Here is a 26,367-nt window from a genome sequence, read left to right as displayed (position 1 = left end):
GATTATTGCCACACCTGTTCACAATCAAGGCATCACTTAAATAGGAGCTGCTTGACACAGTAAGGTCCACCAGAAGATCCTTAAAAGCTACACATCATGCCGAGACCCAAAGAAATTCAGGAACAATTGAGAAAGAAAGTAATTGAGATCTATCAGTCTGGAAAGGGTTATAAAGCCATTTCCAAAGCTTTGGGAATCCAGCGAACCACAGTGAGAGCCATTATCCACAAATGGCGAAGACATGGAACAGTGGTGAACCTTCCCAGGAGTGGCCGGCCGCCCAAAATTACCCCAAGAGCGCAGCGACGACTCATCCAAGAGGTCACAAAAGACCCCACAACAACGTCCAAGGAACTGCAGGCCTCACTTGCCTCAGTTAAGGTCAGCGTTCATGCCTCCACCATCAGGAAAAGACTGGGCAAAAATGGCCTGCATGGCAGAGTTCCAAGGAGAAAACCACTGCTGAGCAAAAAGAACATCAAAGCTCGTCTCAAATTCTCCACAACACATCTTGATGATCCCCAAGACTTTTGGGACAACATTCTGTGGACCGATGAGACAAAAGTGGAACTCTTTGGAAGGTGTGTGTCCAAGTATATCTGGCGTAGAAGGAACACTGCATTTCATAAAAAGAACATTATACCAACAGTAAAATATGGTGGTGGTAGTGTGATGGTCTGGGGCTGTTTTGCTGCTTCAGGACCTGGAAGACTTGCCGTGATAAAAGGAACTATGAATTCTGCTGTCTACCAAGAGATCCTGAAGGAGAATGTCCGACCATCTGTTCGTGTACTCAAGCTGAAACGAACTTGGGTTCTGCAGCAGGACAATGATCCTAAACACACCAGCAAGTCCACCACCGAATGGCTGAAGAAAAACAAAATGAAGACTTTGGAGTGGCCTAGCCAAAGTCCTGACCTGAATCCTATTGAGATGTTGTGGTATGACCTTAAAAAGGCCGTTCATGCTCGAAAACCCTCTAATGTAACTGAATTAGGACAATTCTGCAAAGATGAGTGGGCCAAAATTCCTCCAGGACGCTGTAAAAGCCTCATTGCACGTTATCGCAAACGCTTGGTTGCAGTTGTTGCTGCTAAGGGTGGCCCAACCAGTTATTAGGTTTAGGGGGCAATCACTTTTTCACACAGGGCCATGATGGTTTGGATTTTTTTCACCTTTAATAATAAACACCTTCATTTACAAATTGCATTTTGTGTTTACTTGTGTTGTCCTTGACTATTGTTTAAATTGGTTTGATGTTCCGAAACACTTAAGTGTGACAAACATGCAAAGGAACAGGAAATGAGGAAGGGGGCAAACACTTTTTCACACCACTGTACATAAAGTCCAACGTGAGAACAAACAAATGGTCTGAGGGTCCAATCACACATGAATTGGACAGGAATGTGCTGTGCATTTCTGTGCGACTCACATGCGATCTGGGTGCAATGCCATTTCAGCTCATTCGAATGCGCTGAAATCACGCCGGACCACGCCAAAAGTAGTGCATGCACTACTTTATACAACACACAGCAACCGGATTGCATGGTACTACCGGATTGCAAATGCATTTGCCTCCTGCATTTGGGGTGCTGTTAAGTTGACACTGACACCTACTGCAGATCGCAAGTGCAGTGTGTGAAAGACCTAGCCGGGACACAGGCTTTTTGAGAGGTCTGAATGCGAGCATCTTGCCGACTCATTATGGGCCCTGGATTTTAAGGGGCACGGGGTGAATGAGAACCCCACTATAATCTGTGCTAGATACCATGTGAACTTTACAAATAATATTACATTCAAAAGTTCATAGATCAAAATGTTGTGCATACAAATCTCCTTCCAAATGCGTGTTTAGTGAAAATAAATCCCATAGACGCAGAAAGAAATATATATATATTGTTGGGGAAATAGTTAACATTCAGGTGCTGTGAATGAAATAAAAAAAAAAAAAAAATTCTAATAAAAAAAAGAAAAAATTTAAATAAAAAAAAAAAATAACAAAAAAAATTACAATCAAGTCCACTATAAAGTGATGTCGGTCTTATGACTATCCAACGGTGGAGAGGACCGTCGTCGGTATCCAGTTCCAGATTGCCAGTGGCATTGTGCAGGCTTATCGAGCTGGTGATTGCTGAAGAGTTTTTCGAATACTACATCTTTTCAATTTGTAAAAGGCGCGATCGGTCCTAGTGACCTTGGGGCTCTGGTGAGTGCGTTTCGATTATTGCACATGGTGGAGCACTTGTTATATTTGAAGAAGAGCACGGTTTAAGGTTTCTTTATACAGCGCGATGGATGGTCATAAAGACTGACATCAGTTTATAGATTGACAAATAACATAACAACTGGCAAGAAGCAATATAGCATTAAATGTATCAGTTGGAGTTTTCAGGACGCCGGGCGCTCCATTGGGGCTGCTTCTTTCCCACCAAAGTCTTTTCACTGAAACGACCACATGGCCATATCGGAAAGTTGGCAGCCCCAGCCCCTAAGAGGGTCCACCATCACCATTTAACGCTGGGCACAACCTACTGGAAGAAATTGCTTCCCCTTTGCCCACCCAAACACCCGACCAGGGCCGGGAAAAGGGGTAGATAGAAGGAGCAGCTTCCCTGGGCACTATGAGTTGAGGGCAATGCCATAATTAGACTGGATTTGTGTTTGGGGGCGTCAGGGAGTAAGTTTTCTTTTAAGAGGAGAAATATGGGGGCTAAGAGTGGCGATTTGTGTTGGAAAGGGGGTGGAGGGAAGAAGATTCATGCTAGAAGGGGGAGTTTGGGGGGAATTTGTGCTGGGATTGGGAATTTGAAGTGGGGGGGGAGAAGATATTTACTAGGAGGGGACATTTTAGAGGTAAAGGAATTGTCCTAGGAGTGGTGAATCTTTTTTATGGTGGGGGGGTATATGAGCTGGGGGGATTTTGGGATGGAGGGGCAAAGATTTGTTCTCAGAGGGGCAGATTTCAGCAGGGGAGCAAATTTGTACTGGAAGGAGGGGGAATATGCATAGGGGTAGGCATGCAGATTATTGCTCAGTGCTTTTTTGGGGGGGATTTTTGTCCACACATAATGCTCATACATTTTTTTGGGGGGGGGGGACATTTGGCATATTAGTCCTGGGGCTCTAGATGACCTTGTCCCGGCACTGCTTAAGACCAGTGACTGATCCAGTCAGTCCAGCACAGTCCCCAGCACAAACCAGATACAAGAACGGGTTAGCAGAGCTCCCTTCTTTTCCTGTTTGGTGACAATTGTAACATTTTGGATTTCCCATCATTTTCTGTCCATGCAGTAAGGATCTCCAATCTCAGCAATAAAACCCTTATTCACTCTATCCAAAAAAAAGACCTAATTTGCCGACAGGCTGTCCATAGATGTCCTCCTGTGCTTTAGCAGCCTGCGCGCCCCCTGCAGGGCGTACGTGGCATGCTCTGTGATCAGCGAGTCTATGAGATCCTGACCCCTTACCGATCCTGACCCCTTACCACGTGATCAGCTGTCAGCCAGAGGCGGACTGACAACTCATGGGGCCCCCAGGCAATCAGAGATTATGGGGCCTCCAGGCAATCAGAGATTATGGGGCCACACAGTATACACAAACACACACACACAGTATACACAGACATGTTTCTATTGGCTGAGAAGGTACTGGAGAGGCGGGGCAGCTATAATCTCGGGACTTTTAGACCAAAAGGATGTGGGTAAAGGACAATTCAGAGACAGATATTAAAAAAAAACACAGATTTTTACATACTGCCCCTGGTTTTATTGAGGCTGGCAACCCTCATGGGGCCCCCTAGTGGCCCGGGGCCCTCGGGTAGTGCCCTGAGTGGCCGAAAGGTCAGTCCGCCCCTGCTGTCAGCCAATGACAGCTGATCATGTGATGTAAACAGAGTCGGTAATCGGCTATTTTTTCTCCTCACGCTACAAAAAAGCCGATCACCGGCGGCTGTGAGAGGGACATCAGTCCCAATCGTGGAGAGTCTCTGCAGAGGCTTCTGTGCCCACTTGTGCCACCTACCAGTGCCCACCAGCTCCACCTACCAGTGCCCACCAGCGCCACCTACCAGTGCCCACAGTACCACCCATCAGTGCCCACAGTGTCCACCTATCAGTGCCCACAGTGCCACATATAAATGTCACCAATCAGTGCCTCATCACCAGTGCTGCCTATCAATGCCACCTACCAGTGCTCATTAGTGCCCATCAGTGCCATCTCCCAGTGCCCATCAGTGCCACCTATCAGTGCTACTCATCAGTGCCACCCATCAGAGCCCATCAGTGCCATCTTATCAGTGCCCATCAGTGCAGCCTCATCAGTGCCCATCAGTGCAACCTCATCAGCGAATATCAATGAAGGAGAAAAGTTACCTGTTTGCAAAATTTTATAACAAACTATGTTTTTTTTAATCAAAAATTTCTGTCTTTTTTTGTTTGTTTAGCAAAAAATAAAAACCCAAGTGGTGATTAAATAGCACCAAAAGAAAGCTCTATTTGTGTGAAAAAAAAAATGATAAAAAAATTTAATTTGGGTACAGTATAGCATGACCGCGCAAGAGACAGCGCTGAAAGCTAAAAATTGGTCTTGGCGGGGGGGAGGGGGGTAAGTGCCCAGTAAGCAAGAGGTTAAAGAGGATCTAACAAAGAACAGCCACGACACCGAGGATCCTTCAATTGCAAAAAAATCCTTATAATTATGTAAATTGTATTAAACTGCAACTAAATTTACAAAATAAAAAATTGTGAACAGGCGCGGTTTTTACTGCAGTATCTACAATAAAATTCACTTACCTGCTTGTTCTCAATCCCCGAGACACACACAAATTTTCTACATTGATTCAATTAGAAAAAAAGTGTGAATCCTAGATGAGAACTGTGAATTTTGTGTTAAAACATTTATAAATGGTGTTTAGTTAGTCTTGCACATACATGGGCTGCTATTTTGATAAGCCTAAATCCAAACTGTATGCAAACCCCGGAATATAAAGTTGAAATACCGCCAATAATTCAGATTCTTTCCAGCTAGTCTTGTGATTTTTTTGGCCATGTTGGACAGCACCTTTAACCTGGCTATCTCAAATTGCAGTTAATAAATATATCTAACTCATCTCCAGTTTGCTCACTGTGCTATGAAGAAGCAACAATACACTGGTCTCCTCCTGTCAGTAAGCTCCCGGTGTTAGACTGACAGAATTTCACAATGCAGTACTGCTTTCCTGACTCACAGTGTTGATCCTCCTTCTCTGGGTCCTATTGTGCAGGGAATTACAGTAAGTTAATATAAAGCCAGCTTTTGATACTCATACTAGAAGAATTTTCAGGTACTTTGGTGGAGTTTGAAGTGGTAACAGAGCTACCCTTACGGCTCTGGTCCAGACACACCTGAAGGTGGGAACAGGAGTGCAAGGCTTAGGGTAGAACTTGGTCGCCAGGTGATGACTAGTAGAGATGGTCTGCAGGGATAGTGGTAGATGCAGGTAGGAGAACCCCTCACAATCAGCAGTGATAAGCAGTCCACTCACAGAGGGTATGGGAATGCCAGATAGGACCCGGAAGACCGATCTGGTGGGTGGAACAGCCAGGTTATGAAGGAGCGGCAAGAGAGACGTAGTCTGGAAGCTGGAACCAAGTCCATCCACGGTTGGACAACTTGAAAAGGAAATGTGGTCAAGATCCAGGACAGGGCCCTAGATGCATGGGCAAGCAGTAGAAGCAGGAGCATTGTGATTACTTTGATACTTATACTAGAAGAATTTTCATGTACTTTGGTGGAGGTTGAAGTGGTAAGAGGGCTACCCTTACAGCTCTGATCCAGACAGACCTGAAGGAGGGAACAGGAGTGCAAGGCTTAGGGAAGAACTTGGTCGCCAGGTGATGACCAGTAGAGATGGTCTGCGGGGATAGTGGTAGATGCAGGTAGGAGAACACCTCTCAATCAGCAGTGGTAAGCAGTCCACTCACAGAGGGTATGGGAATGCCAGATAGGACCCGGAAGACCGATCCGGTAGGTGGAACAGCCAGGTTCTGAAGGAGCGGGAAGAGAGACGTCGTTTGGAAGCTGGAACCAAGTCCATCCACAGTTGGACAACTGGAAAAGGAAAAGTGGTCAAGAGCCAGGACAGGGCCCTAGATGCACGGGCAAGCAGTAGTAGCAGGAGCAAAGTATGAAGACAAGCCGGGTCTGACACAGAAGATAAAGCAGGAATGAGGTTAAGAAGTGAGCCAGGGTCACATTCAGAAGAAGGTGATCAGCACACATCAAGGCCTCCTTTAAATAGGCTGCTTGGTGCAATTCTCATGGCTGGACATGCACGGCGTGTGCCAAGCCAGTGCACACTGGTGCACACCAATGCACAGATGAGTTAGCTCACAATGTTTACTGGTCAGAATTCATCTATGAGCTTGCAAATGTAGAACTGTGGAAGCTGTACCAAAGAAAGAGGATTTCTCACTAGTATTGTGTGGGCCTCCCTGTAGCTAATCTTTTCCCCATTACTGATTTATTATGCCTTGTTCTCCAATGTGTCTCTGCGAGGAAGTGACCACCTTAGAAGAGGCAGAGCTTTGCTTACTCATATGAAAACTGCCACCTGAAGACTGATGATCTGATGACTTGTGGGGGAATACTCAAGCAGCAGTAAAGAGGTTCAGAAATGACAGATCCACAGAATGAATTTAGCAGAAGCAGGCAGATCCTTGCACTGCAGGTCCTCAGGTACAGCTTCTTCTCCAGCAAGGAGAACAATGAGCAGCACAATAATGACATCACCAAATCTTACACAAAATCTCTTGAGGCTAGCAATCAAAGGCAACAATGCCATAAATGATCTCAAACTGCAGACATACAGCACAGGAGTGCCTAGGCATCCTCACATACTACAAAGTGCACTGCCTATTTTCGGGAGGAGATATCTCCTAAAACAGCCTTTCGCAACCTTTTTAATATGGAGGAACCCTTGAAACAACTTTCATGCCTCAGGGAACCCCTTCCAGTAATTACCATATCAATATCCCACTAATCATTAACTTGGTGGTCAGTGGGAAGAATGCTTCTTTCATTGGTGTTCAGTGGGAAGCACGTCCCTTATATTGATGTTCAGTGGGAAGAATGTCCCTTACATTGGTGATCAGTGGGAAGAATGTTCCTTACATTGGTGGTTAGTGGGAAGAATGTTCCTTACATTGGTGGTCAATGGGAAGAATGCTTCTTACATTGGTGGTCATTGGGAAGAATGTTGCTTATGTAGCACTGACCCCCGAAGGAGCGGCTGAATTTATTGGGCTTACCGTTACCTTCTTCACCTCGTATGCGTCTAGGGGTTTCCCGAGATAGATGGCCCAAGAACTGTAGAGACTGACAACAGATCCACTTGAAGGGATTTTTATTTGCGAAAAAATAGTTAACAACATCGTCTCTCAACATAGGATCAGAGGGTTTAAGTGAAAAGTCCAGGTACTCTTAATGTCAAAATCAGTATGAAACAGTCTCTCACTTTGAATAAATCCAGAGAATAGACATTCACAACTTGAACCTCACCCTAATTGGATAGTCCTTCTCTCACCAGGTCTAGCAGTCAACAGGGTACTCGAGTCAGGAATAAGTCTCTGCCACAGACTTTATTATAGCACACGTGAGGGAAACTTGAAAGCTTGTAGGTACCAGCATCTTGCAGTAGGTCCGGCGATACCGCACGAGATTGGATTTGCTTAGGTCCTTCAGCTTTTCCAAGCTCTTGTTGAGAGGCCAACCCTTGCTTGTCCTTCTCCCGAAGAGTCCTCCCCTGGATACCTTCACAGTCGCTGGGCCTCTCCACTAACTGAGACAGCACCAGACCACCTCCAAATCCTCCTTTCAGTTTCCTCGCCTCAGGCTAGCCATCCCCGAGACATAAAGTTGGGTGGAGCCTCACCCCAGGCCATGGAAGTCCAGGAGGACCAGGACCATGTAGTCAGAACATACTTCTGGACCGGAACCCCAAAACACATGACATGCGCACCTTAAGTACCCCCTCCCAGAAGGCACAGCAAGAGTGACACCCCCCATGGGCTGGTTTCGAGAGAAAGTAACCTTAATGAACCCAACTAGACTATGTTGCCATGCCCGCCGCAAGTGACAGCGCCACCTATGGCTAGGCAGAACACCCGGCAGTCCAGTCAGACTGATGCTGAGGTCAAAATTTAGAGTAATCAAACCCAAACCACACTGCGGTTTTAGGGCAACATTACATTTCAAAAACATATAGCGTGTGCTCTTCAGGAGCCGGCGCTACACTTACATTTGTGGTCAGTGGGAAGAATGCCCCTTACATTGGCGGTCAGTGGGAAGACTGACCCTTACGTTGGTGATCAGTGGGAAGAATGTTCCTTACACTGGTGGTCAGTGGGAAGAATGCTGCTTTCATTGGTGGTCAGTGGGAAGACTGACCCTTATGTTGGGGATCAGTGGGAAGAATAGTTCTTACATTGGTGGTTAGTAACAAGAATGACCCTTCATTTGGTGGTTGGTGAGAAGAATGCTCCATCCATTGGTTATCAGTGAAAAGAATGCTCCTTGCATTGGTGGTCAGTGAGAATAATGCCCATATATTGGTGGTCAGCGGGAAGAATGATCCTTACACTGTTGGTCACTGGGAAGAATACTCCTTACATTGGTGGTCAGTGGGAAGAATGTTCCTTAAATTGGTGGTAAGTGGGAAAAATGGTTCTTTCATTGGTCATCAGTGGGAGGAATGTTCTTTACCTTGGTCAACAGGTTGAAAAATGGTTCTTTCATTGGTGATTAGTGGGACAAATGCTTCCCATATATTAGATATAAAAACCATTGGTGTCAGTGGTTACTTATCCCAAGCTAGAAGCTTGAGAATATAGAACCCAAGGCACTCGAGGAATCCCTAGCAAGCTCTGGAGGAACCCCAGGCATTCATGGAACCGTGGTTGAGAAAGGTTGTCCTAAAAGACAGAAAACCTTCACCTGTGTTCAGGTCAGCTTTAAACCTACTGGGTAGACAAGAACCCATTATGGTCCATGGTGCTAGAGGATGCGTACTCTGAATTGAAGAGCATACTGGTTGTACTCTGGTTACCATGGATACCCCAGTACGCAGGTTGCTATAGATACCGCATGGCTGCCAGGCTGGGGCAGTGTTCAGCAGCTAGTTATTTCTTCACTTTGTTAAGGAGGGCCTGGGGTGCATGGCTTATTTAACTGTCAATACTACACGTATCCTTTAATGATTTTTTAATGAATACATAACTGGATTAAATTGTGTGTTTTTTTTTTTTTTTCTTTTAAACTGCCCGGAGTCAGCTTTAATATATTTTGCTGACTGGGGAATTTCCACACCTGAGTTCCTGTTTCTAGCTTGCTTCATAGGCTGTTGTGAGGGGGGTCACCGTATTGTAGCTGAAATATCTGCTAGTTGACGTTCCCCCTCATCTTCGCAATGTTGGTGGCAGGTGTGGCCCTTGATTCTAGCATAAAGGGGGTCACTGCTGGAGTCTAAGAAAGACGTTTTCCACATACACGGTATAAGGGAAAGCTCAAATGTGGCCCCCCTGATAGCACCAATAGGGTCGCACATCATTTTCAGCACATAAAATGTTCTAGAAGGGGAAATTTTGGAGGTGCGCTAGGAGTGGTGATTTAGGGGGAAGTTGTGTTGGTAGGGGGGACAGGGATTTGTACTAAGTGGAGATTTTTTTGGGGGGGTTGTACTAGGAGTGGGGGAGGGGGATTTGTGCTTGGAGGGGTAGAGGATTTGTGCTATGTGGGGGATTTTTTTTGGGGGGGGGGGGTTTGTTCCAGAAGTGGGATTTCAGCAGGGGAGCAAATTTGTACTGAGAGGAAAGGGGGATTTATGCTTAGGGCAGGGCCGTCTTTAAGGCAGGGTAAAAGGGGCAGCTGCCCTGGGCCCTGTCATTGTTGTGGGGCCCAAAGCAGCTGCCTCATACTTGCCAACTATCCAGATATAAAAATTCCCTTGTTCTTTGAAGTTTTAGTCCGGTGCCGTGTCCCGATATCTCAGTGTGAAGTGCTGGTAATAATGCTGCCCAGCTCTGCCCTATTGTTGTGTACAGATGACTCACCTGCAGACCCTGTGTTTACATGCAAATAACCGGCATTCATATGTAAATAGTGGCGGCATTAGTAAGTAAACAGCTGCGACCGACGGTAATGATATGTAAATAAAGGCAACATTCATATGTAGATCATGCCCCCTGCAGTGAGCAGTATTACTGTACAGGAATCTCTAGCAACCAATTAACAAGCAGAAAACATGTGCTGTAACCTCTAGCAACTAATCAGTGAGCCGTAATGTGTGCTGTAACCTTTAGCAACCAGTCAGTAAGCAGTAATGATATGCTGTAACCGCTGATAACCAATAGCAATTGCTGCCTGATCTGATATAGTAAACTGATTTTAAGTTTTATTTTTATGTCTCAGAGCAGGTGGATGGTAAAATTGCATGGGGGGGCCCCAAGAAAATATTTGCCCAGGGTCCAATCAATATTAAAGACGGCCCTGGCTTAGGGGTAAGCATGCAGATTAAGGCTCAATTTTTTTTGGTGGGGGGGGGTTTTTGCTGACACATAATCATACATCTTGGGGGGCACAATTTGGCATGTTCGCCCTGGGCTCTAGATGGCCTTGTCCTGGCACTGGCTGTAAGAGTCGTTTAGAGACTGGAAACATTTACATTACACCATAGCTCCTAACTGTCCCTGGTTTAAATGGCCTGTTCCTCTTTTAGAACCACGTCCCTCTGTCGATTTTTCCTACTCAGTTGTCCTTCTTTTTGTTTGAATGTATCGATCTCTATAGAAATACACGAAATTACCAAAAGTATTGGGACACCTGCCTTTACACGCACATGAACTTTAATGGTATCCCAGTCTTAGTCTGTAGAATTCAATATTGAGTTGGCCCACCCTTTGCAGCTATAACAGCTTCAACTCTTCTGGGAAGGCCGTCCATTAGGTTTAGGAGCGTGTCTATGGGAATGTTTGACCATTCTTCCAGAAGCGTATTTGTGAGGTCAGGCACTGAGGTTGGATGAGAAGACCTGGATCGCAGTCTCAGTTCTAATTCATCCCAAAGGTGTTCTATGGGGGTTGAGGTCAGGACTTTGTGCAGGCCAGTTGAGTTCCTCCACCCCAAACTCGCTCATCAATGTCTTTATGGACCTTGATTTGTGCACTGGTGCGCAGTCATGTTGGAACAGGAAGGGGCCATCCCCAAACTGTTCCCACAAACTTGGGAGCATGAAATTGTCCAAAATGTCTTGCTGATGCCTTAAGAGTTCCCTTGACTGGAACTAAGGAGGCCCAACCCCTGAAAAACAACCCCCCACCATAATCCCCCCTCCACTGAATAATTTGGACCAGTGCACAAAGCAAGGTCCATAAAGACATGGATGAGCGAGTTGGGGGTGGAGGGGGATCCCCAGTACAGCAGAGCACAGGCTGGGAGAGGGAGGGGCAGCACTAGCAGCCAATAAGGTTCCATGCATTAACATTTAGGCAGGCGTCCCAGTACTTTTGGTAATATAGTGTATATTCTGGACATGTCCTCTGGATGGAAGTCTTTGATCTTATAAATAAATACCTGTCTACAACTGTGTCTCCCCTGTGCTCCTGAGTTAGTGTTGTTGGGCATACATGACGATGAGCAAAGACCCAAGTACACTAAATTATTAATCTCCTACTTATTGTACTATGCAAAGAAAGAAATATTCTTCAAGTGGGCCCCCCCCCCCCTCTCCTCCCACGTTATCCTCTTGGGACGCTACAATATAATGTGGTATTGCCTATGTATAAATTGACATATATCCATAGGAACTGCCCTGGAAAATATGAGAAAATCTGGAAATCGTGGCTGGAGTGTTCAGTATTTGCTTCCCTTGAGGGATGAGATTATACTTTGAATCTACTGCTGGCTATACAGTATGTAAAACAATGTTCCGGATGTATTCCATGTAACTTTTTATGCTTTATTCTATGGGATTCCTTACATTTTTGTTATGTATCGTTGTCTGGATATCTGTTGTCTCTGTAACACTTATATGTTCAATAAAGAGCAATCCTGGATATAAAAAAAAAAAATAAAAAGAGAGAACTTGTCACCAAAAAAAAAAAAGTTTTGTTACATTTTTTTTTTAAAGTGTAAAAAAAATCAAAGCAAGCTCCAATCACTTAAAATCTCTGACCCCCCCCCCCCCAAAACATTTTTGAGACTCCCCCCCCCCCCAACATACACAAACATACAAATGGAAATGTAACTGTCTATTGCAATGCGCATACTACACATCCACATTTCTAATATTTAGGGACTCCTTAATGACGGGAATAGTACCACTGGATTGGTGCAGGGCCAATGTGGTGCCTATATTTAAAAAAGGAAACAAAGTCTTTACTAAGAAACTATAGACCTGTTAGTTTAACCTCTATAGTCGGAAAGATACTGGAGAGTTTAATAAAAGACCACATAGACGAGTTCTTGCTGTAAAAAAATAAAAATAAGCAACAGACATCATGGATTCATGAAAGACAGAAGTTGTCAAACAAACCTGATTTCTTTTTATGAGGAGGTAAGTAAAACCTCGTACAAAGGGGTGGTGGTGGACGTGATATATTCTTGGACAGAGGGGTGGCTGTGGACGTGATATATTCTTGGACAGAGGGGTGGCTGTGGACATGGTATACTTGGACAGAGGGGTGGCTGTGGACGTAATATATTCTTGGACAGAGGGGTGGCTAGGGACATGGTATACTTGAACAGAGGGGAGGCTGTGGATGTGATATTTTCTTGGACAGAGGGTTGGCTTTGGATGTGGTATATTTGGACAGAGGGGTGGCTGTGGATGTGATATATTCTTGGACAGAGGGTTGGCTGTGGATGTGGTATATTTGGACAGAGGGGTGGCTGTGGACGTGGTAAATTTGGACAGAGGGGTGGCTGTGGACGTGGTAAATTTGGACAGAGGGGTGGCTGTGGACGTGGTAAATTGGACAGATGGGTGGCTGTGGACGTGGTATACTTGGACAGAGGGGTGGCTGTGGACGTGGTATATTTGGACAGAGGGGTGGCTGTGGACGTGGTATGTGTGGACAGATGGGTGGCTTTGGATGTGGTATACTTGGACAAAGGGGTGGCTGTGGATGTGGTATACTTGGACAGAGGGGTGGCGGTAGTTGTGCTATACTTGGACAGAGGGGTGGCTGTGGACGTGATATATTCTTGGACAGAGGTGAGGCTGTGGATGTGGTATACTTGGACAGAGGCATGGCGGTGGTTGTGGTATACTTGGACAGAGGGGTGGTGGTGGATATGGTATACTTGGACAGAGGGAAGGCTGTGGACGTGATATATTCTTGGACGGAGGGGTGGCTGTGGACATGGTATACTTGGACAGAGGGGAGGCTGTGGGCGTGATATATTCTTGGACAGAGGGGTGGCTAGGGGCGTGGTATACTTGAACAGAGGGGAGGCTGTGGATGTGATACATTTTTGGACAGAGGGTTGGCTGTGGATGTGGTATACTTGGACAGAGGGGAGGTTGTGGACGTGGTATACTTGGACAGAGGGGTGGTGGTGGACGTGGTATACCTGGACAGAGGAGTGGCTGTGGACATGGTATATTTGGACAGATGGATGGCTGTGGATGTGATATACTTGGACAGAGGGGTGGCTGTGGACGTGGTATACTTGGACAGAGGGGTGGCTGTGGACATGGTATACTTGGACAGAGGGGACAGGTTTTAGTACACACGATCCGAATATCGTACGTTTTCGGTTAATAATCGCAAGTAGAAATTGAATAGCTAAATAAAGTCATGAAAATTCTCATACGATAGAAAAAAAAAATTGTAAGTGATGTCATGTGTTGCAATGTATTAGTATTGTATTTTCGGACGACAACTATACTGACTAAACGAAAATCGTACGAGGAAAATGTCCGTGCATGTCCGATCGAATAATATCGGATGAATGGTTGTGATCGGCTGTCGAAAGTAGTGTACACGTGATCTGAAAATCTCACGATCCTTCCTCGGACGACCGTTTTTCGTGCGATATTCGGATCGTGTGTACGGGGCATTAGTCTGTAGTGTTAAATAAAGACTGGGATGCCGCTAAAGTTCATGTGCGTGTAGAGGCAGGCAATACTTTTGGTAATATAGTATGTATAGTATATATAGTATATATAGTATATAGTATATATATACTATAAATACAGAGGAGTGGCTGTGGACATGGTATATTTGGACAGATGGGTGGCTGTGGATGTGATATACTTGGACAGAGGGGTGGCTGTGGACGTGGTATACTTGGACAGAGGGGTGGCTGTGGACGTGATATACTTGGACAGAGGGATGGCTGTGGATGTGATATAGTTGGACAGAGGGGTGGCTGTGGACATGGTATACTTGGACAGAGGGGAGGCTGTGGATGTGGTATACTTGGACAGAGGGGTGGCATTGGACGTGGTATACTTGGACAGAGGGGTGGTGGTGGATGTGGTATACTTGGACAGAGGGATGGCTGTGGACGTGGTATACTTGGACAGAGGGGTGGCTGTGGACGTGATATACTTGGACAGAGGGATGGCTGTGGATGTGATATACTTGGAGAGAGGGGAGACTGTGGACGTGATAGACTTGGACAGAGAGGAGGCTGTGGATGTGATATAGTTGGACAGAGGGGAGGCTGTGGACATGATATATTCTTGGACAGAGGGGTGGTGGTGGATGTGGTATACTTGGACAGAGGGGTGGCTGTGGACGTGGTATACTTGGACAGAGGGGTAGCTGTGGACGTGGTATACTTGGACAGAGGGGTGGCGGTGGACGTGGTATACTTGGACAGAGGGGTGGTGGTGGACATGGTATACTTGGATCTTTGCAAAAGCATTTGACACAGTTCCCCACACACGGCTCATGTGTAAGGTAAAGTCTACAGGCTTGGAAAGATCAGTTTGTAAATACCGTATATACTCGAGTATAAGCCGAGATTTTCAGCCTCTTTTTTGAGGCTGAAAGTGCCCCCCTCGGCTTATACTCGAGTCATCGCTGTCTGTCTGCCCGATCAGCGTGTCGAGCAGACAGACAGCGGCCATTCTAGGATTCAAAGGCCGCGCCTCCGTCGGTGATAGGCGGAACACTGAATTTCCCAGCAGTCTGTGTTCCGCCTATCACGGACATCCTCTCATCCTCGTCCGTAGTATGAGGATGAGCGGACGTCCATGATAGGCGGACCACTGACTGCTGGGAAATTGAGTGTTCCGCCTATCACGGACATCCGATAGGCGGAACACTCAATTTCCCAGCAGTCAGTGGGAAATTGAGTGTTCCGCCTATCACCGACGGAGGCGCGGCTTTTGAATCCTAGAATGGCCGCCGACGAAGAGCTGAAGGACGGAGGCTCGGCTCGGGACGGGCCGGGACGGGACGCAGGCTGGACGGGACGCAGGCTGGACGGGACGCAGGCTGGACGGGACGCAGGCTGGACGGGACACAGGCTGGACGGACGCAGGCTGGACGGACACAGGCTGGACGGACACAGGCAGGCTGGACACAGGTAGGCTGCACGGACACACACACACACACACACACACACACACACGGATGCATGCACACACACACACACACACACACACAGGGATGCATGGACACACACACACACGGATGCATGGACACACACACACACACACACACACACACACACACACACACACACACACACACACACACGGATGCATGGACACACACACACACACACACACACACACACACGGATGCATGGACACACACACACACACACACACGGATGCATGGACACACACACACACACACACACGGATGCATGGACACACACACACACACACGGATGCATGGACACACACAGGGATGGATGGACCCACAGGGATAGACGGACACACAGGGATGGACAGGCATGTCTCACCCTCGGCTTATACACGAGTCAATAATTTTTTCCAGTTTTTTGGGGGTAAATTGGGGGCCTCGGCTTATATTCGGGTCGGCCTATACTCGAGTATATACGGTAGATAGAAAACTAAAAGTCTTAGGCCGCGTACACACGGGCGGACTGTTCGCCCAACTTAGTTCGTCAGACAATCCGACAGACAGTCCGTTCAAAATTTGCATGAACGGACTTGACCACACACGATGAGCAGACAGTCCGCTGAAAGCGTGCGCGATGACGTGAACGGCACGTACGACGGGACGAGAAATTCGACGTCCAATACACTGCAATGCAACCTTCGGCCGTGTAAATCCTTTCTGAGCATGCGCCAAACTTAGTCTGTCGAACTAGCCTACACACGAGCGGACTGTCCGCTGAAACCAAGTTTGGACGGACTGTCTTACGGAAATTCCGTAAGACTTTGTTCGTCAGACTGTCCGCTGAAACAGTCCGCTGAAGCCCACACACGAGCGGATTGTCCGCTGAAACACTGTTCAGCGGACTAAGTTGGGCGAACAGTCCGCCCGTGTGTACGTGGCCTAAAAGACAGAATTCAGAGAGTCGTGGTTAATGATTTTTACTCTGAATGGTCTAAGGTTATCAGTGGTGTACCCCAAAGTTCAGTGTTGGGACTCTTACTTTTTAATATCTTTATAAATGATATTGGGTCTGAGATTAAAAGTAACATTTCCGTCTTTGCAGATGACACCAAACTATGCAGTGGAATAACGTCCTTACAGGATGTCTCCAACTTGCATGCCAACCTCAATGCTCTGTCTAATTGGGCGACTATGTGGCAGATGAGGTTTAATATTGAGAAATGTAAAGTTCTGCACTTGGGGGCTAAGAATATGCATCATACATGCTAGGGGGAGTACAACTGGGGGAATCAATGGTGGAGAAGGATCTGGGGGGGGGGGGGGTTTGGTAGATCATAAGCTCAATAACAGCATGCAAAGTGAGCAAAGTCCTTTCTTGTATCAAGAGAGGTATGGACTCCAGAGAGAGAGAGAGATATCATGATTAGTTTGGGAAAAAGTTATAGCGTTTACAAAATAGGGGATAGTTTTATGGCATTTTTATTATGTTTCTTTTTTTACTAATAATGGCGGGATCAGCGATTTTTATGGTGACTGCAACATTATGGCGGGCACATCGGACATTTTTGACACATTTTTGGGACCATTGTCATTTATACAGCAATCAGTGCTATACAAATGCACTGATTCTCACCAATCACAGGGAGCAGAGATCAGTGTCACTTGTTGCTAGGCATAATGGGGAGATGCTGTTTACATCAGCATCTCCCCGTTCAGCCTCCCGTGAGATGATCGCGAGTATCCCCGCGGCGATCGAGTCCACGGGACCCGCGGCCGGACTCAAGGGGGTCCTGGACGTACCTGTACGCCTGTTTGCCTACCCGTGCCATTCTGCTGACATACATTGTCGTACGCCGGTCGGGAACTGGTTAAATTATCAGCAGTGGAGTTTATGGGATGTTTCCTGAACGCCATAAAATCGCATTGAGCAGTCGTTTTTCTGACCACAAAAAACACCAAACACTCATAAACACTGATAAACGACGATAAACGCTCGAAAACGTGGCTCACCAGTGTTTTTTAACGTTTTTGATCTGTTGAAAAAAAAAACAATATTTAAAAAAAAAAAACGCTAACGCAGAAAACCGAACGCAGAAAAAGAACACCAATTAGCCACTTAAGCCCCGGACCAATTTGCAGCCAAAGGACCAGGCCCCTTTTTGCGATTCGGCACTGCGTTGCTTTAAATGACAATTGCGAGGTCGTGCGACGTGGCTCCCAAACAAAGTTGGCGTCCTTTTTTTCCCACAAATAGAGCTTTCTTTTGGTGGTATTTGATCACCTCTGCGTTTTTTATTTTTCGCGCTATAAACAAAAATAGAGGGCGGCAATTTTGAAAAAAATGCAATATTTTTTACTTTTTGCTATAATAAATATCCCCGAAAAATATATAAAAAAAAAAAAATGTTTCCTCAGTTTAGGCCGATACGTTTTCTTCTACATATTTTTGGTTAAAAAAATCGCAATTAGCGATTATTAATTGGCTTGCTCAAAAGTTATAGCTTTTACAAAATAGGGGATAGTTTTATAGCATTTTTATTAATATTTTTTTTTTTTACTAGTAATGACAGCGATCAGCGGTTTTTATTGTGACTGCGACATTATGGCGGACACATCAGACATTTTTGACACAATTTTGGGACCATTGTCATTTATACAGCAATCAGTGCTATTTAAAGAGGAGGGCCGGTTTAAAAAAAAAAATGTAAAAGTCAGCAGCTGCAAACACTGTAGCTGCTGACTTTTAATAAGCACACTTACCTATCCAGGGCGCCCGCGATTTCAGCCGCCCGAGGCTGACCCATACCTCGGTTTCGGGTCCCGCCGCCGCCATTTTGGCTAAGGGAAACAGGCAGTGGAGCCTTGTGGCTTCACTGCCCGTTTCTTACTGCGCATGTGCGAGTCGCGCAGCGCTTTGTGAATGGGACGCGCTGTGTTCTGGGACACACAGTTCCCAGAACACAGCGCAACCCATTACCTAGAAGACGCCACATGGAGGAGAGAAGAAAGAAGATCTCCGCGGAGGAGGAAGAGGCAGATTAGGATGATGTGCCTAGCAACAGGCATTTCTGGTAAGTTAAAAAAAATATTTTTTCATTTTATTTTATTTTTTATGATTTTTTTCTAATCTTTAATGTATTTTTTTTTCAGGGTGGCCCTCCACTTTAAACGCAGTGATTCCTGTGTAAATGACACTGGCAGTGAAGGAGTTAAAGCGGGGTTCCACCCTAAAGTGGAACTTCCGCTGATCGGAACCCTCCCCCCCTCCGGTGTCACAATTGGCACCTTTCAGGGGGGAGGGGGGTGCAGATACCTGTCAAAGACAGGTATTTACACCAACTTCCGGGCATTGACTCCCACGGGAGTCTATGCCTCTTCCTGTCCCTGCGCGCTGTCTGCTGGGACACACACGGGTCCCAGAGACAGCGCGGACAATTCCTATTGCGCTGCGCGACTCGCGCATGCGCAGTAGGGAACCGGGAAGTGAAGCCGCAGGGCTTCACTTCCTGATTCCCTCACCTAAAATGGTGGCGGCAGCAGCCGAGAGCCGAGCGATCGATCGGCCTCGGCTGCCGGCATCGCTGGACCCCGGGACAGGTGAGGGTCCATTTATTAAAAGTCAGCAGCTGCAGTATTTGTAGCTGCTGGCTTTTAATATTTTTTTCCACAGTGCAATCCCGCTTTAACCAGGGGTTAAGTGTGACATGTGTGTGTTTTTTTTTTTAACTGTAGGGGGGCGTGGCTTGGTATGTGACGTCACTGATCGTCTTTCCCTATAACAGGGAACAGACGATCGGTGACAATTCTCAGTAGGAAGCACGGGGAGAGGTTTGTTTACACAGACCTCTCCTCGTTCTTCAGCTCTGTGACCCAATCGCGGGACACCAGCGGCGATGGGGTCCGCTGGTCCACGGTCACGGTTCTCAGGACCGGGTCGGGAGCGCCCCGCCGGCCGCATACGAGCGACCCGCGGCTGGGCACTTAAAGAGCAACGTACAGGTACGTGCTTGTGCCCAGTCGTGCCATTCTGCCGACGTATATGTGCAGGGGGCGGTCCTTAAGTGGTTAAGGCTATTGCAAAAACTTTAAAAAAAACTTGAAAGACTCACTGCAAAGCTACTGGCGTTTTTATAATGTTATTTTAAGGTCCAGTGTGCATGGAGCCATAAAGCCATGGAACCTGCTCCTATAACCTGTGTTAACATCACTCTGTTTCTATCCAAGCCGCTTGCATTCGTTTTATACCAGGTTGCAAATGGTTTTCTCTCGCGCTAAAACGGCTCTCAAAAAAATTATTTTGAGAATTTTTTTTTTTTTGCAAAATTATCTGATGTTCCTTGGGGCTGCTGACAACCTATCAAAGCGAGGACAACCTTGCTTTTACTAATGTACTGAAGTTTTACATTAAAATGAATCTCCAAACTCCCTCAGGTTTTGTTCCACCTAAATTGAACTGGACCTCAGCTGGTATTTGCTTGTCGTGATAATCTTGGCTTTTGTGTTACTTACATCTCTATGTACAAATGCCACATGCAAAGTTTCTAATGAAAAGACAGTAGTCAATATTTGAGCTAGATTTAATTTAGATTTTAATTTCAGATGTATATTGTCCTTTTCAGCCAGTGGGTTTCACAGCATGTAAAGTAGCAAATGACCCGTGCAACTGTATACCTCTTAGCATAATGTACATGGCTTATGGCCAAATTGATTCTTTCTTAAAGGGTCAATCCAACCAGAACTAATATTTGAAGGTTTCTTATGGCTGCTGTTGGGTTCAAATGTAGGGTAGGTATCCAACATTGAAGTGACCCTTCAAAAGAATTTCAGGTATGTCTAGTGCTACCACCATAAGGGCTGCTGGTAATAGCAGGTTCTTCCCAAATAGTACAGAGGCTGCTCACGTCCACAAGCACCAGTCCATGCACATGCTCCAATAACTTAATCTAGGGCCAGGGCTGGATTAACGTAGGGGCTATTGGAGCTGCAGCTCCAGGCCCCTACCTTAATATAGGCCCAGACACCCAAAAAGAACACACTGCTCACGAAAAGCAATGGGCCAACAGAGTTCTCCCCTGACGGGCCTTGCATTCCGCATGCACCGCCTGGGCAGGGTGAGGGGATTGATAATGGGTGCTGCATGAGCAGTCCTAACAGGAAGCCTGGGGCACGCCAGTGCAGGGCTCTTGTAGAATTCTGGGGCTTCCATGGTGTTAGGCTCTCTCGGCTGCACTCTTTAAGCTCAGAGTGCACGCCAATGCACGGCCCTTATGGCAACCTGGCAAGTCAAATGCCAGGCTTCCTTAGTTGCCATGCACCCTTTACAGTCTGGGCGCATGCCAACATGGGCTCTTAGAAACGCAGAAGGGTGCTGTCAGGCTAGGTGCAGATAACAAGTAACAGTTCAGGTGTGCTGATTATACAAAGAGTTCAAAGCACATACCATGAGCAGGTCTAAGCAGAGCAGGTCAGCTGAGACTTGTAGTACACCGCTGCAGACGAAGGTAGATGATTGCTGGACCTTGTAGTTCACTGCTGTAGGTGAGGATAGATGATTGCTGGACCTTGTAGTTCACTGCTGTAGATGAGGATAGATGATTGCTGGACCTTGTGGTTCACTGCTGCAGATGAGGGTACTAGTAGAATCAGGCAAAGCGTAGTCTAGGCAAGCTGGGTCATACACAGGTAGATCAGAATCCAAACGGTACAGAATCAGAAGCAAGTACGGAGGGTCAAACAAGCCGGGTCAAACACGAAAGTCACAGAGCAAATATCAGCTGGATCAAACACGAGTGAACTCTAACACGAGCGCTGACTGAATGCTGATACAGGTGATTTAAACGTGAGCAGGCCAATCACTGTTGTTTCCCAGACACAGGCTGTGTCAGGTGAGTTGTGCTGGGTCCTAAAGGGATTCTAGTACTGACAGTACCCCCCCTTTCTCGAGGGGTTGCTCCTGCACCCCCAGGCTTACTTGGATAACGGAGATGGAACTTCTTCTTAAGTCGGTCAGCATGAAGATCACGAGCTGGTACCCAAGATCGATCCTCTGGACCGAACCCTTTCCAATGAACAAGATATTGTAAGGAATTGCGCACTCGTCTGGAATCAAGAATAAATGCCACTTCATATTCTTGACTGTCCAACATATCCACAGGTTCTGGTTCATTTACTAGGAGGCTGGAATGAACAGGTTTCAACAATGAAACATGAAAGACATTTGGAATGCGCATGGATGGGGGAAGTTTTAATCTGTAGGACACAGGATTAACAATCTCCGAGATTTCATAAGGCCCGATGAATTTTGGGCCAAGCTTTTTAGATGGAACATGCAGGGACAGATTCCGAGATGATAACCACACTTTGTCACCAACTTTATATTCTGGAGCCTTTAAGTGCTTCTTGTCAGCAGTTTTCTTAAAAGCCTGCACAGAGCGGGAAATAGCATGATTTACATCGGACCAGATTTTGGAGAAATGTTCAATAGTGGTGTTGGCATCTGGAACATCAGAGGGCGGAAGATCAAAGGAGCACACACGAGGATGCAACCCGTAAACACAAAAGAAAGGAGAGGTCCCTGTAGATGTGCTGGCACAATTATTAAAGGCAAACTCTGCCCATGGAAGGATGTTGACCCACTCCACCTCATCTTTGGCCATCAGACAACGTACCATCTTCTCTAGAGTCTGATTAGTCCTTTCTGTTTGGCCATTAGTCTCAGGATGATATGCTGAAGAATATGATAATTTAATCCCCAGCTGAGAGCAAAGGGCCTTCCAAAACTGGGCTATGAACTGAGAGCCACGGTCAGAGACAATGTTAACTGGTGCCCCATGGAGCCTGAAAATGTGCTTAATGAATAAAGATGCCAGTTCTTTAGCAGATGGAAGCTTCGGAAGCGGAACAAAGTGGGCCATCTTACTGAACCTGTCTACCACCACCCAGATCGTGGAACATCCCTGGGACAGAGGCAAGTCTGTGATAAAGTCCATAGATAAATGGGTCCAGGGACAGGTAGGTATTGGTAGAGGACGAAGGAGACCGGGGGGCTTAGAGGTACTGCTCTTGCTTCTGGCGCAAACTTCACAGGCCTGGACGAAGGCTAACACATCCTGCCTAAGCGATGGCCACCAGAGGTTGCGAGAGACAATCTCAAAAGTTTGTCTAAACCCTGGATGTGCTGCGGGTTTTGATGCATGTACTTGTTGCAATACCTGCAAACGAAGAGCCAGGGGCACAAAGAGCATACCAGGGGGAGTGGAGGGAGGGGCTTCAGCCTGTGCTGGTAACAAGGCCTCAGAGATGTCAGTCTGGGTAAAAGCCAAAATCCTATCCTCAGAGATAATGGGTTGAGGAGGAAGCGGAGGAGGAGACTCTGATAAAAAACTACGAGACAAGGCATCGGCCTTAATGTTTTTTGGACCTGGTAAATAAGAAATTGTAAAGTCAAATCTGGAGAAGAACAATGACCACCTGGCTTGACGCGAGTTCAGTCTTTTAGCAGAACGGATATATTCAAGGTTTTTGTGGTCAGTCAGAACTATGAATGGATAGCGAGCTCCCTCCAGCCAATGTCTCCACTCCTCTAAAGCTAGCTTTATGGCTAAAAGTTCTCTGTTGCCTATATCGTAATTGCGTTCTGCTGGGGAATATTTACGGGACAAGAAGGCACAAGGGTGGATGGCAGCGCTTACAGGATCTTTTTGTGACAAAAGCGCCCCCACTCCTACTTCAGATGCATCTACCTCTACAATAAAAGGTAGCTCAGGAACAGGATGGCGTAGAATTGGTGCAGAGGTAAAGGCTTTCTTTAACTGGGTGAAGGCTGCCTGGGCTTCAGTAGTCCATTTAAATGTACTAGGAGTCTTCCTGGTGAGAGAGGTGATGGGATGTGCAATGGTGGCAAAGTTCTTAATGAATTTTCGATAGAAATTTGCAAAGCCCAGGAAGCGTTGAACTGCCTTCAGGTCTGAAGGTGGTGCCCAGTCTAGAATGGCTTGAACTTTGGCTGGGTCCATGGTGAGGCCTGTGTCAGAAATTAGGTAGCCCAGGAAAGGTACTTGTTTAACATGGAAAATACATTTTTCAGGCTTTACAAAAAGGGAGTGAGTCTTTAGTCGGGCTAATACCGAGCAGACATGCTTCTGATGTGTTTCAAGATTGGGAGAGTAAATCAAAATATCGTCTAAATAAACAAGCATGAAGCGACCCATCATGTCACGGAAAATGTCATTCATGAAGTTCTGAAAGACGGCTGGTGCATTCCTGAGGCCGAAAGGCATGACAAGACATTCGTAATGACCATCCTTGGTGTTAAAGGCCGTCTTCCATTCATCGCCTGCACGGATTCGCACCAGATTATAGGCTCCCCTTAAATCCAGTTTGGAGAAGATTTTGGCTCCCTGGATTTGAGAGAACAACTCTGTGATGAGAGGGAGAGGATACCGATTGGGAATGGTTATTTTATTTAGACCTCTGTAATCAACACAAAGTCGCAGTCCTCCATCCTTCTTCGGGACAAAGAAGCATCCTGCTCCTGCGGGAGAAGTGGAGGGACGGATGAAACCCTTAGCTAGGTTTTCCTGGATGTATTCTTGCAAAGCAAGATTCTCTGGTTCAGACAGTGGAAAGACTCTCCCTCGAGGAGGTGTAGTGTCAGGCAAGAGGTCAATGGGACAATCATAACTGCGATGAGGAGGTAAAGTGTCAGCAATTCCTTTAGAAAACACATCCCGAAAGTCCTTATAACAAAGTGGAATCTGTTCTATTCCCACTTGAAAGGTATCAAGTCGAACAAGGTGTTGGATGCAGCTCTTTTTACACTGATTGGACCAAGCCAGAATATCTCTTGTTGGCCAGTCAATTACAGGGTTGTGCTTCTGAAGCCAAGGAAGGCCTAGGATCAAAGGAGTGGATGGAGAGTCAATGACAAGACAAGAAATCTTCTCCCAATGCAAAGCCCCTACTTGTAACTGGAAAGGGTTGGTGGATTTGAGCACCAGGTCTTGTGAGAGAGGCCGATTATCCACAGAGATCAGGCGGACTGGACAATCTAGAGCATGAGTTTCCAGGGACAAAGAGGTGATCAGAGTTCTATCAATAAAATTCTCAGCTGCTCCAGAATCCACCAAGGCCAGCAGTTCATGAGCCCCTGTCCCAAAGTGAATGACAGCGGGTAAAAGTATGCGATTATCCCCCTGGGGAGATGAGAGTAGACCTAAGGTGACCTCCCCGCAATCACCTAGGTCCTGGCGTTTCCCGGACGTGTAGGGCATGAACGGAGCATATGACCCTTGAGGCCACAGTATAAGCAGAGTCCCATATTACGCCTGCGTTTGTGTTCCTGGGCAGATAACCGGGTGGAGCCTAACTGCATAGGTTCTTCCTCAGATTTGGCACTGGAGATGGAATAATCAGGTGGTAAGGAAGGTATACAGTTTGCCACAGCCATTGTTTGTTCTCGCCTCCTCTCTCGCTGGCGGCGGTCAATTCTAATAGCTAGACACATAGCCTCCTCCAGTGAGGCTGGGTAGGAGAAGTTGACCAGAGCGTCTTTAATCGCATCTGAAAGGCCAATTCTAAACTGGCTGCGGAGAGCTGCATCATTCCAGCCAGATTCCGGGGCCCACCTGCGAAACTCTGAGCAATACATTTCAGCTGTGGTAGTTCCTTGTTTTAAGTTACGCAGGGTCGATTCTGCAGTAGCAGCACGATCTGGATCATCATATAGCAACCCAAGGGCTTCAAAGAAGGCATCTACTGTTAGTAAGGCTGGATGGTTAGGTTCCAGGTTAAAGGCCCAAGCCTGGGGGTCACCCTGTAGCAGAGAGATAATGATTTGAACCCTCTGAGTTTCATGGCCAGACGAGGATGGCCTCAACTTGAAATATAATTTGCAGCTGTTTTTAAAGTTGCAAAACGCTTTACGGTCACCAGAAAACCGGTCGGGCAAAGGAATTTTAGGTTCAGATGGAGTTTTAGTAATGGTGGTAGTAGAAGGAGATTGCACCTTGGTGAGCTCTGTGGCCATTTCCTGAACTTGATGTGATAAACAGCAAAGTTCTTGTGCAAACAACTGAGCCTGTTCAGGATTCATGATAGGTTTCCCTTTATGTATTGGCTCGTGTTAATGTCAGGCTAGGTGCAGATAACAAGTAACAGTTCAGGTGTGCTGATTATACAAAGAGTTCAAAGCACATACCATGAGCAGGTCTAAGCAGAGCAGGTCAGCTGAGACTTGTAGTACACCGCTGCAGACGAAGGTAGATGATTGCTGGACCTTGTAGTTCACTGCTGTAGGTGAGGATAGATGATTGCTGGACCTTGTAGTTCACTGCTGTAGATGAGGATAGATGATTGCTGGACCTTGTGGTTCACTGCTGCAGATGAGGGTACTAGTAGAATCAGGCAAAGCGTAGTCTAGGCAAGCTGGGTCATACACAGGTAGATCAGAATCCAAACGGTACAGAATCAGAAGCAAGTACGGAGGGTCAAACAAGCCGGGTCAAACACGAAAGTCACAGAGCAAATATCAGCTGGATCAAACACGAGTGAACTCTAACACGAGCGCTGACTGAATGCTGATACAGGTGATTTAAACGTGAGCAGGCCAATCACTGTTGTTTCCCAGACACAGGCTGTGTCAGGTGAGTTGTGCTGGGTCCTAAAGGGATTCTAGTACTGACAGGTGCCCAGTAAAAGGTCCACCAAAATCCTCAGCACCAAGCACATGATGCTCTTAATCCAGCCCTGTCTAGGGCATATGTATCAACCACAAGGCCAGCCAGGTCAA

The sequence above is a fragment of the Lithobates pipiens genome, unplaced genomic scaffold (genome assembly GCF_037356315.1).
Source record: "Lithobates pipiens isolate NorthernLeopardFrog02 unplaced genomic scaffold, aLitPip1_a1.2 Scaffold_27, whole genome shotgun sequence".
Classification (NCBI taxonomy): Eukaryota; Metazoa; Chordata; class Amphibia; order Anura; family Ranidae; genus Lithobates; species Lithobates pipiens.
Note: the sequence above shows the minus strand (reverse complement) of the source record.